Raw genomic sequence first — 12,508 nt, forward strand, 5'->3', positions numbered from 1 at the left:
CCACAGGGAAATACTTCCGGGGTATTCCCCGCTTCCGCGCGCCAATCCCGGAAATGCCTGTTTCAAACCAGAACCCGAGGTGGGAGGGGTTCTGAGAATACAGAACGGATCCTCGGACTAGTACCCTGTGAATGTATATGAGAAATTATGTGGGAGACTTTTTCGCCGCCCACCTCTCCTTGAGCCCTGACGAAAAGTGGGGACTCTGCCCTCCCAGAGAGTTTATTACTGGGCAGGGCTGACATTCCTGTTTCGTACTAAGCGTTTCAGATTCAGTCTGGGGTTGCAGGAAGGTCGCTGTGGAGGGGAGTGGCAGAAACTGCTAGTTCGACATCCTTCTCTTCTTACATCATATTGGAGCCCCTAATTTTTTCCCTAGACACAATACCACCCTGAATAAAAACTGTGTTCCCCAGTATACTTTGCAGCTGGCCATGAATCCTGTAGATCTTAAAGCACCTAATCACACAGAAGTAATTTGGGAGTTCAAACTGAACCATGTAAAATATATCCTGCCTAAGGGTGACATGGTTGAGATTGGACACCCCAAGATCTCCTGAAACCTTAAAAGCAAGAAGCTGGAAAGGAAAATAGCCATTTAAAAAGCTGTGAACAGTTTTCAGTCACACCGGAAGTGAAGGCTTGAAATTTACATTTGGGCAGACTGGGAAAACCATCTCTAGGACGTTTGAGTTATGCGAACATAAAGCAAATTCTCACCCATAACTCTTAGGGAAACCCTTGAAGTCACCCAAATGTACATATTTTATCCTGTGAATAAAATACTTATGTTTAGCAATGAAAATTGGTGATACGCTTTAGAAGAGCTAGTTCTCTGAAAACTGGGATTTTGGGGGAGAAATACTTATTTTATTTTGAATTTAAATTTCATTATGTTTGTATATTATTTCTTCTTGGATGGGTGTATACATATGTATGTGTATTTGTGATACTCAAACATTTACTCAGAGAAGATCAGTAGCTGAGAACTAGTCACTGATTTTTTTTTTTTTTTTTTTTTTTGTGGCCACACTGTGCAGCATGTGGACTCTTAGTTCCCCGACCAGGGATCAAACTGTGCCCCCTGCATTGGAAGGGCAGAGTCTTAACCACCGGACAGCCAGGGAAGTCTCTAGTCACTGATGTTTTAGTTTGAATTCGCCTAAAGCAGAGCCTCAGGTGAGGTTGATATGTGAGTGATTTACTCAGGAATGAACAGGAAAGAAAGGGGAATCAACAAAACTATGTGCTATCCAGTTGCCCATTGCAAGGGGTGAATGATTGCTCAGTCCTCGGGACTTTTTGAGAAGCCTTACGGAATGCTCTCAGAACACCTGTCCTGAGGAGTGGAAGGGGGGAGCATATATCTGCCAGCCTTTGACCTCTGTTGTCAGGTGTTGCTCCACCAAGCATTAATTCTCCAGTGCTTCTGAGTTGAGCATGCATCAGTGTGTGGTGGTTCCTGCAGGAGTCTCTTGTTGCATGGACAAAGAAGTCCTGAGGCAAAAGTGAGAGGTGTGGGCTACTAGGGTAGGAGTCTGACATGTTAGCTTGTGCTGACATGTAGTAGATGCAGGAGATAAACTGGTTCCTATAGCAATGATTAGGATAAGACTATAAGGCCAAGAGTATTTGAAGCAGTGCATAAGAGTTGTCCAACACACTGGGCTAGAAGGACTTGAGACCTGGTCATCACCACAGTGAAGGTGGCATGAAAGAAACTGTGGAAAGGACCTAGGTTTGGTGTGGCTAATCTTAAGTTGAAATGTGGATGACCCACACTTAGTGTTATTCAAGACTGAAATGACTCAGAGATTGTGAACTATACCAGTCTGTTGAGTTCTGATGGAGTATACCCTTGTGGATGGCAGTGTGGTTTCTCCAAGGAAATGAACATGTCTACTCTCTGGTGATCACCAGCTGAAGGAAACGTATATCAAGCTCTCATAGAGGGCTTTGAAGGCCCCCGGCATTAGCTTGTATTTGGACATTAACCTCCAAACTGTGAAAAATCACCGTTTGGCAAATGCCCTCCCAAGAAAATCTCCTCACACATCCTTACCTTTCCTCACTCTCAGTATTTTTATAATCTTACAGTGACTGAGGGGCTTTAAAGGGTGCTAAGTAAGTTCACAGATATTTCCTTTTATAAATTCTGCATAAGGGGATCTGGAGTCTCATTCTGGAATTTCATTTCTTTCATGTTTTGGAACCCTGTTAAGACTTCGCTTTTATTGCCTCATTAGGGTCTAGATCATCCTAACTAAGGTAGGCTTTACTTTACATCCCCCCCCCCATTTCTAATTCACATCCTTATTTCCTTCAGAACATTGACCATAATGTGTAGTTATCTTCTTTATTTGTTTACTTGTTTATTACCTATTTCTTCTTATAGAATGTGAGCTTTGTGAAGGCACAGATAACATCTGTCTGGTTCACTACTGTATCCCCAGTGCTAGCACAGCACCTAGGATGTGACAGGCAACCCACAATACCTGTTGACAGAATAAATGAAGTTACTATTATTATCAGAGCCCCCTATTTGCCATCTGTTGGTTGGTATGAAAATCAAATGTTCTGTAAACTGTAAAGTTCTATTAACCTTAGGATCCAAATGAGGTAGATATTATTATTTCTCCCTTTTTATAGCCAAAGAAAGTTTAAATGGTTGAAAGAGAAAAAATTTAAACAGTTTAAATGGTTTGTCAGCGGCAATGAAGGCAGTAAATTAGTCAACATCAGTCTACAACCTGGGCCAGTTGAATCTTAGGTCTGTGACTGTGAAACACATAGACAAGAAATTTCAAGTCTATTTTAACCTCCCACATTTCATAATGGAGAAAACAGGAGAGAGGGGCTGGCTTTCAGTATCCGGATGAACTGTGAGAGGCCAGGAAGGAGGATTAGCCTTGTGTTCTGTTCTAGAGTCTTAGAAAATTGGGACTAAGAGTCATTAGCCTATCAATTTGATAATAATAATCATTTAGTCAACATTTACTTAATGTTTCCCACGTGTCAGGCACTATTCCAAGCACTTTACACGAACTAACTGTTTCCACCTTTGCAGCTCTATGAAGTATTGGGTTGGCCAAAAAGTTCGTTTTTGGCCAACCTAATAGATCCTGTTATATAGATCAGGAAACTGAAACACAGAAAGGTTAGGACACTTGCTGAAGGCCACACAGTTGTGTGGTGGGCCTGGGTTTGAAATTCAAAGTTGGATCTCCTAATCACTATGCCATTGATATAACTTATAGGCCTTAGAATGTGACATGGAAGTATAGTTAAGGCCCTCACACTTACCTGCTATGTGACTTTGAACAAATTACTTAATTTCTTCGAACTTCAGTGTCCTTATAGGTAAAATGGTAGTGAGAAGAAGAATTGTCACAAGGTCGTTGTAAGGATAAATTAGATGATACTTGTGGGGCGTATAACACAGTCCTTGTTGCATAGCAAGTGTCCAACAAATGTCATCTCTCCCTCACTGCCACCTCCTCCTCCTATCACCCCTCACCAAATAAATTAAGTAGTATAGGTACTTTTAATGATGATGATTTTTTTTGGAGGGGGGGTGGTTCGAAGGCCTCTCACTGTTGTGGTCTCTCCCGTTGTGGAACACAGGCTCCGGACACGCAGGCTCAGTGGCCATGGCTCACAGGCCTAGCCGCTCCGCGGCATGTGGAATCTTCCTGGACCAGGGCACGAACCCGTGTCCCCTGCATCGGCAGGTGGACTCTCAACCACTGCGCCACTAGGGAAGCCCAATGATGATGATTTATTAAAAGAAACAATTATTTTCCCTTCCCCACCACATCCTTTGTCATCTCCATCCACGGGCCCCCATTTTCATCTGTCTTTCTGGGCAAGGAGTTTCAAATAGTCACATCTTTGAAGACAGGAACTCCAGGAAGGGATGAACAACTATTAGAGAAGGATGGCCCTTAGGATGTCTTCATCTGCGAAATGGACAAAAAAATTAGGCATGAGACCTGCTGTTTGGGGGACCTGGATCCACAGAATACAATTGAGAGGCAAGAGTTCCCAGTTCTGGGAATCAGTAAGAACCTGCCAGGAACCAGCAAGGCCATAAGCACCCCAAGGATTGTGGGTGGATAGGAAAAATAATACATTCTGAACACAAGCAAGTTATTTTTAAAGTGTGTGTTGATTCTGTTGTGTTCAGCACCACTTAATTTATAATCAAAACTGAATCCTTGGGCTTCCCTGGTGGCGCAGTGGTTGAGAGTCCGCCTGCCGATGCAGGGGACACGGGTTCGTGCCCCGGTCCGGGAAGATCTCACATGCCGCGGAGCGGCTGGGTCCGTGAGCCATGGCCGCTGAGCCTGCGCGTCCGGAGCCTGTGCTCCGCAACAGGAGAGGCCACAACAGTGAGAGGCCCGTGTACCGCAAAAAAAAAAAAAAAAAAAACTGAATCCTTGTAGCTTTCTATTATGCATTTTTTTCAATCAATGACTATTGACAATAAAGGAAATACCATGTGAGGCCCCTGAAATATTTTTATAGTAAAGGGGTTCTTATAGTATAATATGGCAATGTGCACCTAAGGCTTAAAATTAGCATACTCCTTGGTCATCAATTATACACCTTAGAATTTATTCCAAGGAAGTTAATAAGGGCATATATACCAATTCAGTATTCACTACAGCCATATTAATGATGTAAAAAATAAGAAATATATTAAATGTGTATTAATGAGGTTGGTAAGTATATGAACATACATGTGTATGAACATATGTGCATGAACATACATGCACATATGGAGCACACGTGAAGGGTATTAAAGATGATGGGATAGAAACATCAGTGTTGATATTAAAAGTTGTTTACTAACTATTTCTTTTTTTTTTCTTTCTGGGCCGCACTGTGCAGCTTGTGAGATCTTAGCTCCCCAAACAGGGATCGAACCCGCGAACCCGGGCCCTTGTCAGTGAAAGCTCAGAGTCCTAACCACTGGACCGCCAGGAAATTCCCTCACTAGCTATTTCTAAGTGAAATAATCAAGAAATCAAAATAGGTACAAGATTATCTCTTTTTTTTTTTTTTTTTTTTGCGGTACGCGGGCCTCTCTCTGTTGTGGCCTCTCCCGTTGCGGAGCACAGGCTCCGGACGCGCAGGCTCAGCAGCCATGGCTCACGGGTCCAGCCGCTCCGCGACATGTGGGATCTTCCCAGACCCGGGCACGTACCCGTGTCCCCTGCAACGGCAGGCGGACTCTCAACCACTGTGCCACCAGAGAAGCCCAGATTATCTCATTTTTTTAATAAATATTATATATGTGTGTATGTGTTACAATGTGTACCAAAGTGTTAAGCAAACATCATTTTGGGGTGGAGGGTTATGGGTGATTTTTATCTTTTTTTTTTCCTCAAATAGTCTGATCTTTCTCTAGGATATACCGGATAATGAAATTATTTTAAAGATTTGGAAACCACCATCCTGTGATAGGTGCTTCTTTTTCTTGGGAAGGGTGGGTGATGAGGAAGAGGCCACAGAGAGACTGGCTTCCATCCCACTCATTTCTGGAAGGTCTTATTGGGGCCAAGCGTACCGCCTGCCTGGTTTGGACATGGTTTGAGGAAGCAGGGAAGGGCCTGATGTTTTTACCTGTCCTTAGTCCGAGACACATTCGTGGCCACAACCATTCCTGACGCAGTGCTCCTCTGGACCACAGTCCCAGTCACCACTGCAGAGCTCAACGCAGGTGCCTACGTTAGAACAGACCAGCTGAACACCGCCATGCTATAGCCACAGGTGCTAGAGAGGCCAGCTCTTGATTAAGGAGCCAATTCCACTTTCTTCTTTTGGTTCAATCCATAGTATAATCTATAAATGATTACTTGCAAAATAACACTCATTAACATTTTATATGTTTCAGTGAAAAACAATGCATTCACACAATCTCAACAAAGCAAGGCCTACTTTAAAGAAGGGGATAATTGTGCCTGTGGAGGGGAAGTGCAAAGAAGTCCACTTCAATGTCCTCACTTCTCCTCTCTGCAGGGAAAGGGGCAGAGAAGGGGAGACTCACATTTACCAAATGGCAGCAAGGGTGCCCTGCAGTCACCTTGTGCAGTGAGTCTGACTGGCCCCATTTTATAAGAGTGGCAGCTGGGGTGCACAGAGGTGACTCTCCTACTAGTCAGTACAGAAGTGGGAACCAACCCAGACCCGCCTGGCCCCTAGGCCATGCTCCCTCTGCCATCCCACAGGGTGAAACTGACCCTGACATGAAGAGCACATCTCCAGATTTCAAGGAGTCACTCCTGACCTGAGTGGAGGCTCCCCATGTTCCCAGAGCCTCAAGGTTAGTCTTCGAGGGCCAATGAAATAGGTCCAAGAAGCTAGTTAAGACCCCCCCACCAAGGGTTTCTAACAAAATGTGTGCAGAGCTCTGGACGAACGTGTGCTGTGCTTGGGTTGGTTGCTCAGCTGTGATCAGGAGATTCTCTACCTGATTCTGTCTCTGCACCTCTCTGGGCCTTTGTATTCTCATATGTAAAAAGAAGCCCTTGGATCCAACAGAGGTGGATGAAGTTCACTCTCCAGTGTCAACTCCAATCAATAGAGGTGGCTATTCTGATGCTGGGTTGAGAAGTGCTGGGACACCTTGTCCAGGCTCAAAGAGAAAGAGTGCTATGATTGATTAGCAATGTCTGAGGATGTAAGACGGGGGCCTGGTGGGATGTCTACAATGTACCTGCAGACCTCAGAGAAGATCAACACCATCCCTCCATGCTTTTATTAGCCGTTGTTGGTTTATGGTAAGAGAATTGGGAGACTTCTTGTCTCCACTCACAGTAGTTTGGTCACTCATTAACATCTGTTGATTTCTTACTATGTACAAAGCACAGCGGTAAGTTATTCAGGAAGTACGAAGATGTAAGATCAGGTTATTACCTTCAAGTAGCGTAGAGTCTAACAATGGAGATAGGATTTATGTTTAAAGTACTAAAAGCAAAGCAGTATGTGACATGTGCCCTGAGAGAGGTTTATCCAAAGGACTAAAGGAGCTCAGAAAAGAGAGGACATTACTTCTAATTAATCAGGAAAGCTGAGTCTTGAAGTATGGAAATCTTTTAAGGGCAGAATTGAGATGGATGGTAGAGAAGAGAAAAGAATTACTAGCCAAAGTTCACAAAGGGAAAATGCAACAGGGTGGGACTAGGGAGAGGTGCATGAGGCACCCAGGACACAAAATTTAAGGAGGCACTTGTGCAATCCTGGGGGTGAGCACCTCCCTAAATTTTGTACCCTATATGACTCATCTCCTCACTCTTAACCCTGAAATAAAAGAAATACAGGAAGAGTAGCAAATGGAAGGCTGGATAAGTATTAGGGAACATTTGGAAGTTAAGGCAGAAAGGTAAGCAGGGGACAGAGTTACAGAGGGCAGATCTTGCGGACCTGAGAAGTTGAGATTTCATTTGGTAGGTCAAGAGAGGGATGTGATGGCTGTTTACTTATGAAGATTATCTGGTGTGAGAGCATAGAATAGACCAGGATTCCACAAGCAAGCAAACTTAACAGGGAAGAGAGGGGCAGGGAGAGCTGTCAGGAAACGATTGCACTGGCCCAAGCATGGAGTAATCAGGACTGGAAATACAGTGTGGCAATGGGGGTTGGAAAGGAAGGAACATGTGTAAGAAACAATTTCAAAGAATGAATGGTATTTGGGAACCAATTTAATGTAGGGCAAGGAGAACAAAGAAGAGACGAGTTAGAGTTGAATCCAATGACATTTAGGGAGAAGAAGTGACGATAATGTAAGAGAGAAGAAAGTTGGAGGATTGATGGAGTGACAAACAATGTCAGATGCTGCAGAGGTTAAAGACTCTGGCTACTGAAGAGAGTCAAGTGATTTGTCAAGGAGATCTGGGAGAGCGATGGGGACAGCAATGGAGACTACAGTCAGTCTTCAAGGGATTAAGGAGTGAGTTATGGGGAAGAAAGGGGAGAATGAAGGTTACCCCTTTGAGAATGTTGGTGGTAAAAGGAAAAAAAGAGATTGGGATGATTCATGGTTCACATATTTAAGAAAATGTTTTCTCTAGGCGATCCAATTTATTTGCAGCAAGAGACAAAGAAACTGGTGGAGAGAGAGACACCAGGGAGATGGAGGGTGGCTGATGAGGGTGCAGAAGGCTCCCCTTTTGGAGAGTCTAGATGGAGGGGTGACCCGGGGAAAGGAGGGGAGAAAGTAAAAGCAGAAGCAGAGAGATTCTACAGTCAAGGTGGGTCCCTGCAATGGCTCCTTGACAGGAATATCTTCCCGTCTCTCCTTTCTTCCCCTCCTGCCCCTGCACCCACTGGTCCCCGATGGCTTACTTTCTGGCTCCCTCATACAAAAAAGGACGGGGCTACCTTCTGCATGGACTTACCCAGAAGTTTCAAGGGTCTCATGGCAGCCTGAAGCTCCTGTACCTCTGAGCTGAGGGCAACTAGGGTCACAAGGAGGAGGAAGCCTCCCCAATTCATGCTGCTGTCGGAGGTCTTTGGGAAAGATGCAGCAGGGCTGAGAACAGCTGAAATTTATCCTCTTCTGCCCCCTGAGCTGGGATGAAATGCCAAGGGTGGGGCTGGAGTCTGTGGGAGCCTAAGCCCCGCCCAGAAGCTGACATGTCTGGAGAACACACATCATGTATACTTTGGGTTATGCCACATTGTTACCTAAGCAAGTCTCTGAGCCAAGGGAACACCCTCCTCTGACTGACAAATATGACTCCTAAACCAGGAAAGCAGTGAGTGACTGAGAAAGGTGAATTGGGATACTTTCATTCACTCATTCCTTTTTCAACACAAGTATCAGATGTCTTCTCTGGGCCAGGCACATGCTGGGCATGAGGAATATGTCCTTACAGTGCTTACAATGTAGGAACTGGGCGCTAGCTGGTGGAGGTACAGCCTGCTCTTTCACTTCACCCCTCCTTGTTCTGGGCCCTGGCACCTCTGGTCTAGAGGGCAGGGAGAGGCAGTAGGAGAGGCAGCAAGGGTGCTCTTAGGTCACCTGCTGGTGGTAAGGAGGCGACTCTAGTCTCCTTCTGGCTTGGTTTGATTCTTTCTACTCCTGGGCACCAGGCAGACGTGGTGGCCTTTGCCTGTATGATACGTGTAATTGTCTTGGGATGGAGTTCCACCTCTTCTTATCCACCTTCATTTCTGAAGACCCAATTTCCTGATATACGTGTTAAACTCTTCCAGAATGTCTCCCATCATGAAGCACTGGGGTGGGGGTGGGGTGCGACTGCAGTAACCAACCAGCTAGGCAGTGAATTTCATTTCCCCCCTTCTTGTACACACTCCTACACTAGGGGAGTGATTCTCTGAAACAAGTGCTCCCCTTGGTTTTCTGGAGGGATAGGCCCTCTTCCCTCCCCAGTAGCAGCAGGGATGGGGGAGAGGCATGTATGAATTCTGGCCATCAAAACTGTGTTTCATACAATGTCTATCTTAATGTGAGATGAGGACGACTGGGCTGGTTGGTAATGGCAGGACCAGTTTGTAACCTCTTAATAAGACCCTGGGGAGCTGGTTGACTTCTCTTTACAAAGCACAGTACTTGACGTTTCCCCAGGGCCCCTGGTTCCTAATTCTGGGGCTACAGGAAGAGAGCTGCCCTGTTATGCTCCATTTGTCACAGTTCCTGAAATGCACCAGTTAGAGGTCCTTTGGGCAAACAACTGACCTCACAAAGTGCTAATACCCCTAGGTGGGTTAAGGAGTACATTTATGGGTTATTCATTATGTAATTTTGCAAACTACCTTAACTCGATCCTGCCTATCCCAACGCTGAGATTGGTTGGTGTCTAATTTCTGTAACAGGGTAAGAGCCAGAAAGAAACTTTTAGAGATGCTGAACGCTGACAAGAATATCAATCCATATGTAATTCCAAATATTTTAAAATGTTACAAAAAAGTTTAAATTGCACAAAATTCAAAGGTATGTCAAAATTAAATTCATTTCCTTTTAGATGTCCTCTTTTCTGATTTTATTTTGGGTACTCTTTTGCTGGTTCCCTAAGCTGGTTCCCTTAGTTTGTCCTTTCGGTTACTCGAAGCTGAGTGGGGCCTTCAGAGTCTTGGTAATGAGGCCCTCGTCTTCCCTGGATTTACCTTGGCATGCAGTTATTTGGTGCTGTCAGCTAAGTAGACATTTAAGCCTTATAGTTTTATAAAGCCTAAAGAAAATTTTGTCTTGTGACAAAAAAAATCTCACCAAGACCGGTAATCTGAATTGAAGCCCACTCCAGATGTGAGTGAAGGGCATAACAACTCCCAAATGCCATTTAGTGAGCACTGGCTTCATTCCAGGCTAGGTTCTTTACCGACCTCCTCACACTTAATCCTAACAAGGCTGTGAGGTGGTCTGTTGGTTAGGAGTCTGATTGCTAAAAGAGGGAATTTAGTATGAAAATGCAAGGGTGTCATTTCTGCTTCACTTTCTTTTTTAAAAAAATTATTATTTATTTAAATTAATTAATTTATTTTTGGCTGCGTTGGGTCTTCGTTGCTGTGCGTGGGCTTCCTCTGGTTGCGGCGAGCGGGGGCTACTCTTTGCTGCGGTGCGCAGGCTTCTCATTGTGGTGGCTTCTCTTGTTGCAGAGCACAGGCTCTAGGCATGCAGGCTTCAGTAGTTGTGGCTCGCAGGCTCTAGAGCGCAGGCTCAATAGTTGTGGCACACGGGCTTAGTTGTCTGCAGCATGTGGGATGTTCCCGGACCAGGGCTCGAACCCGTGTCCCCTGCATTGGCAGGTGGATTCTTAATCACTGAGCCACCAGGGAAGTCCTCTGCTTCACTTTCACATCTACTTCATCTTTCTTTCTCTGCTGACCATCTTCCTCTGTTTTTCAAACCATATGGTAGGGGGAATGTTACCTCCCCTGAGCCCTCAAGTTCAAGATGAGTCCAGAAAGTACTAGATTTTCCCAATCACAAATTTAAAATGCCAGAGGAGAGAATCTTCTTGGCCTGGTTTGAGTCAGATGTCACCCGCGCCCCCCAAACTGACAATACAAACAAAGCTGTTGAGGGCTCTGTGTGTGTGTTTGTGTAAGGGTGTATGTGTGTGAGCGTGTGTGTGTGTTGCGGTGGTATTCAGGGAGCAATTGTAATTAGGAAGACACACAACATTGTTTCCAATACAGACAGGATTATTGCCATTTTACAGATGAGAAAACTAAGTCACAGAGAGATTTAGTAACGTACCCCAGATGACAGTTAAAAGGCAGAGCCAAGCTCAAACTCCAAAAGTAGTGCTCTTCTCTAGAACACGTTACTATCAGGTTAGGTCCAAATTCTTAGAAAATAATTTTGATTCCTCTCGGTGGCACAGATGAATGAGCTTTTTTAAAAAAATTAACTTATTTTATTTGTTTTTGGCTGCATTAGGTCTTTGTTGCTGTGCTCGGGCTTTCTCTACTTGCGGAGAGCGAGGGCTACTCTTCGCTGCGGCGTGTGGCCTTGTCATTGCAGTGGCTTCTCTTGTTGCAGGGCACAGGCTCTAGGCATGCAGGCTTCAGTAGTTGTGCCATGTGGGCTCAGTAGTTGTGGCACGCGGGCTCTGCAGTTGTGATATTTAAAGGATGCTTCTCCTTTAAATGAAAGGAACTCTGTATTATTGGGCATTCATTATGTGCCCAGCAAGACACCGTGGTGAGTACGGGTGTATGCAGGAGCATAGGAGGCTGGTGAGAAGGGTGGGGAGTGCAGCTGGAGGCTGAGCGTGTGAGCAGATGCAGAGGTGGCACTTGAGATGTCTGCTTGCGTTTTTTCTTCATATATACGATGTCTCATGCCCCCGACTTTCCCACTCCCTTCCCCTTCTTGTCTTTGTACCGGGTCCTGACTTCCTCCTCCTGACAGTAACAGGTAGTTGCTGCCAGGACTCTCCAATCGCCTTGCGAGTTTTTTTTGTTTTGTTTTTTTTTTTTTTTTGGCTGCTTTGGGTCTTTGTTGCTGCGCGCGGGCTTTCTCTAGTTGCGGAGAGCAGGGGCTACTCTTCGTTGTGATGTGTAGGCTTTTCATCGCGGTGCCCTCTCTTGTTGCAGAGCACAGGCTCTAGGCACGTGGGCTTCCGTAGTTGTGGCACGTGGGCTCAGCAGTTGTGGTGCAAGGGCTTAGTTGCTCCACGGCATGTGGGATCTTCCCAGACCAGGGCTCGAACCCGTGTCCCCTGCATTGGCAGGCGAATTCTTAACCACTGCGCCACAAAGGAAGCCCACCTTGCGAGTTCTGAGGGCAGCCCCTGCAGCTCTGTGTTGACCATGTGGAGGAGGACGCGCCCCCCTCCCCACACGCCCCACCACCGCACGCACATCACGCTGCTGAGTGGCGTCTCCTTTGATGACAATGCAGATGGGCAGAGATGCGCTCTTCCCCTGTGCGGCCACCCTCTGCCTGGCCTTCCAGAGACTTCCACTGCAGCTGGGGCACCAGGCCTCTGTCTCCACCCACCACCCCTCCTCTCCCTGACTCCTGGGTTCCTCT

General features: G+C 45.7%; 1 long non-coding RNA gene across 1 annotated transcript; it reads right to left on the reverse strand.

Annotated features, from left to right (window-relative positions):
- Positions 1-3,924: 3,924 nt before the first annotated feature.
- LOC113609772 (uncharacterized) lies at positions 3,925-8,571 on the reverse strand. Its single transcript, XR_003428786.1, has 3 exons — positions 8,403-8,571; positions 5,629-5,729; positions 3,925-3,959 (listed from the first exon to the last, which is right to left on the reverse strand). It is a non-coding gene; the product is annotated as an uncharacterized LOC113609772 (long non-coding RNA).
- Between the last annotated feature and the right edge of the window lie 3,937 nt (positions 8,572-12,508).

Source organism: Aethalodelphis obliquidens, unplaced genomic scaffold (genome assembly GCF_003676395.1).
Source record: "Aethalodelphis obliquidens isolate GAN/ISIS:26980383/991018 unplaced genomic scaffold, ASM367639v1 scaffold58, whole genome shotgun sequence".
In the NCBI taxonomy this organism is placed as follows: domain Eukaryota; kingdom Metazoa; phylum Chordata; class Mammalia; order Artiodactyla; family Delphinidae; genus Aethalodelphis; species Aethalodelphis obliquidens.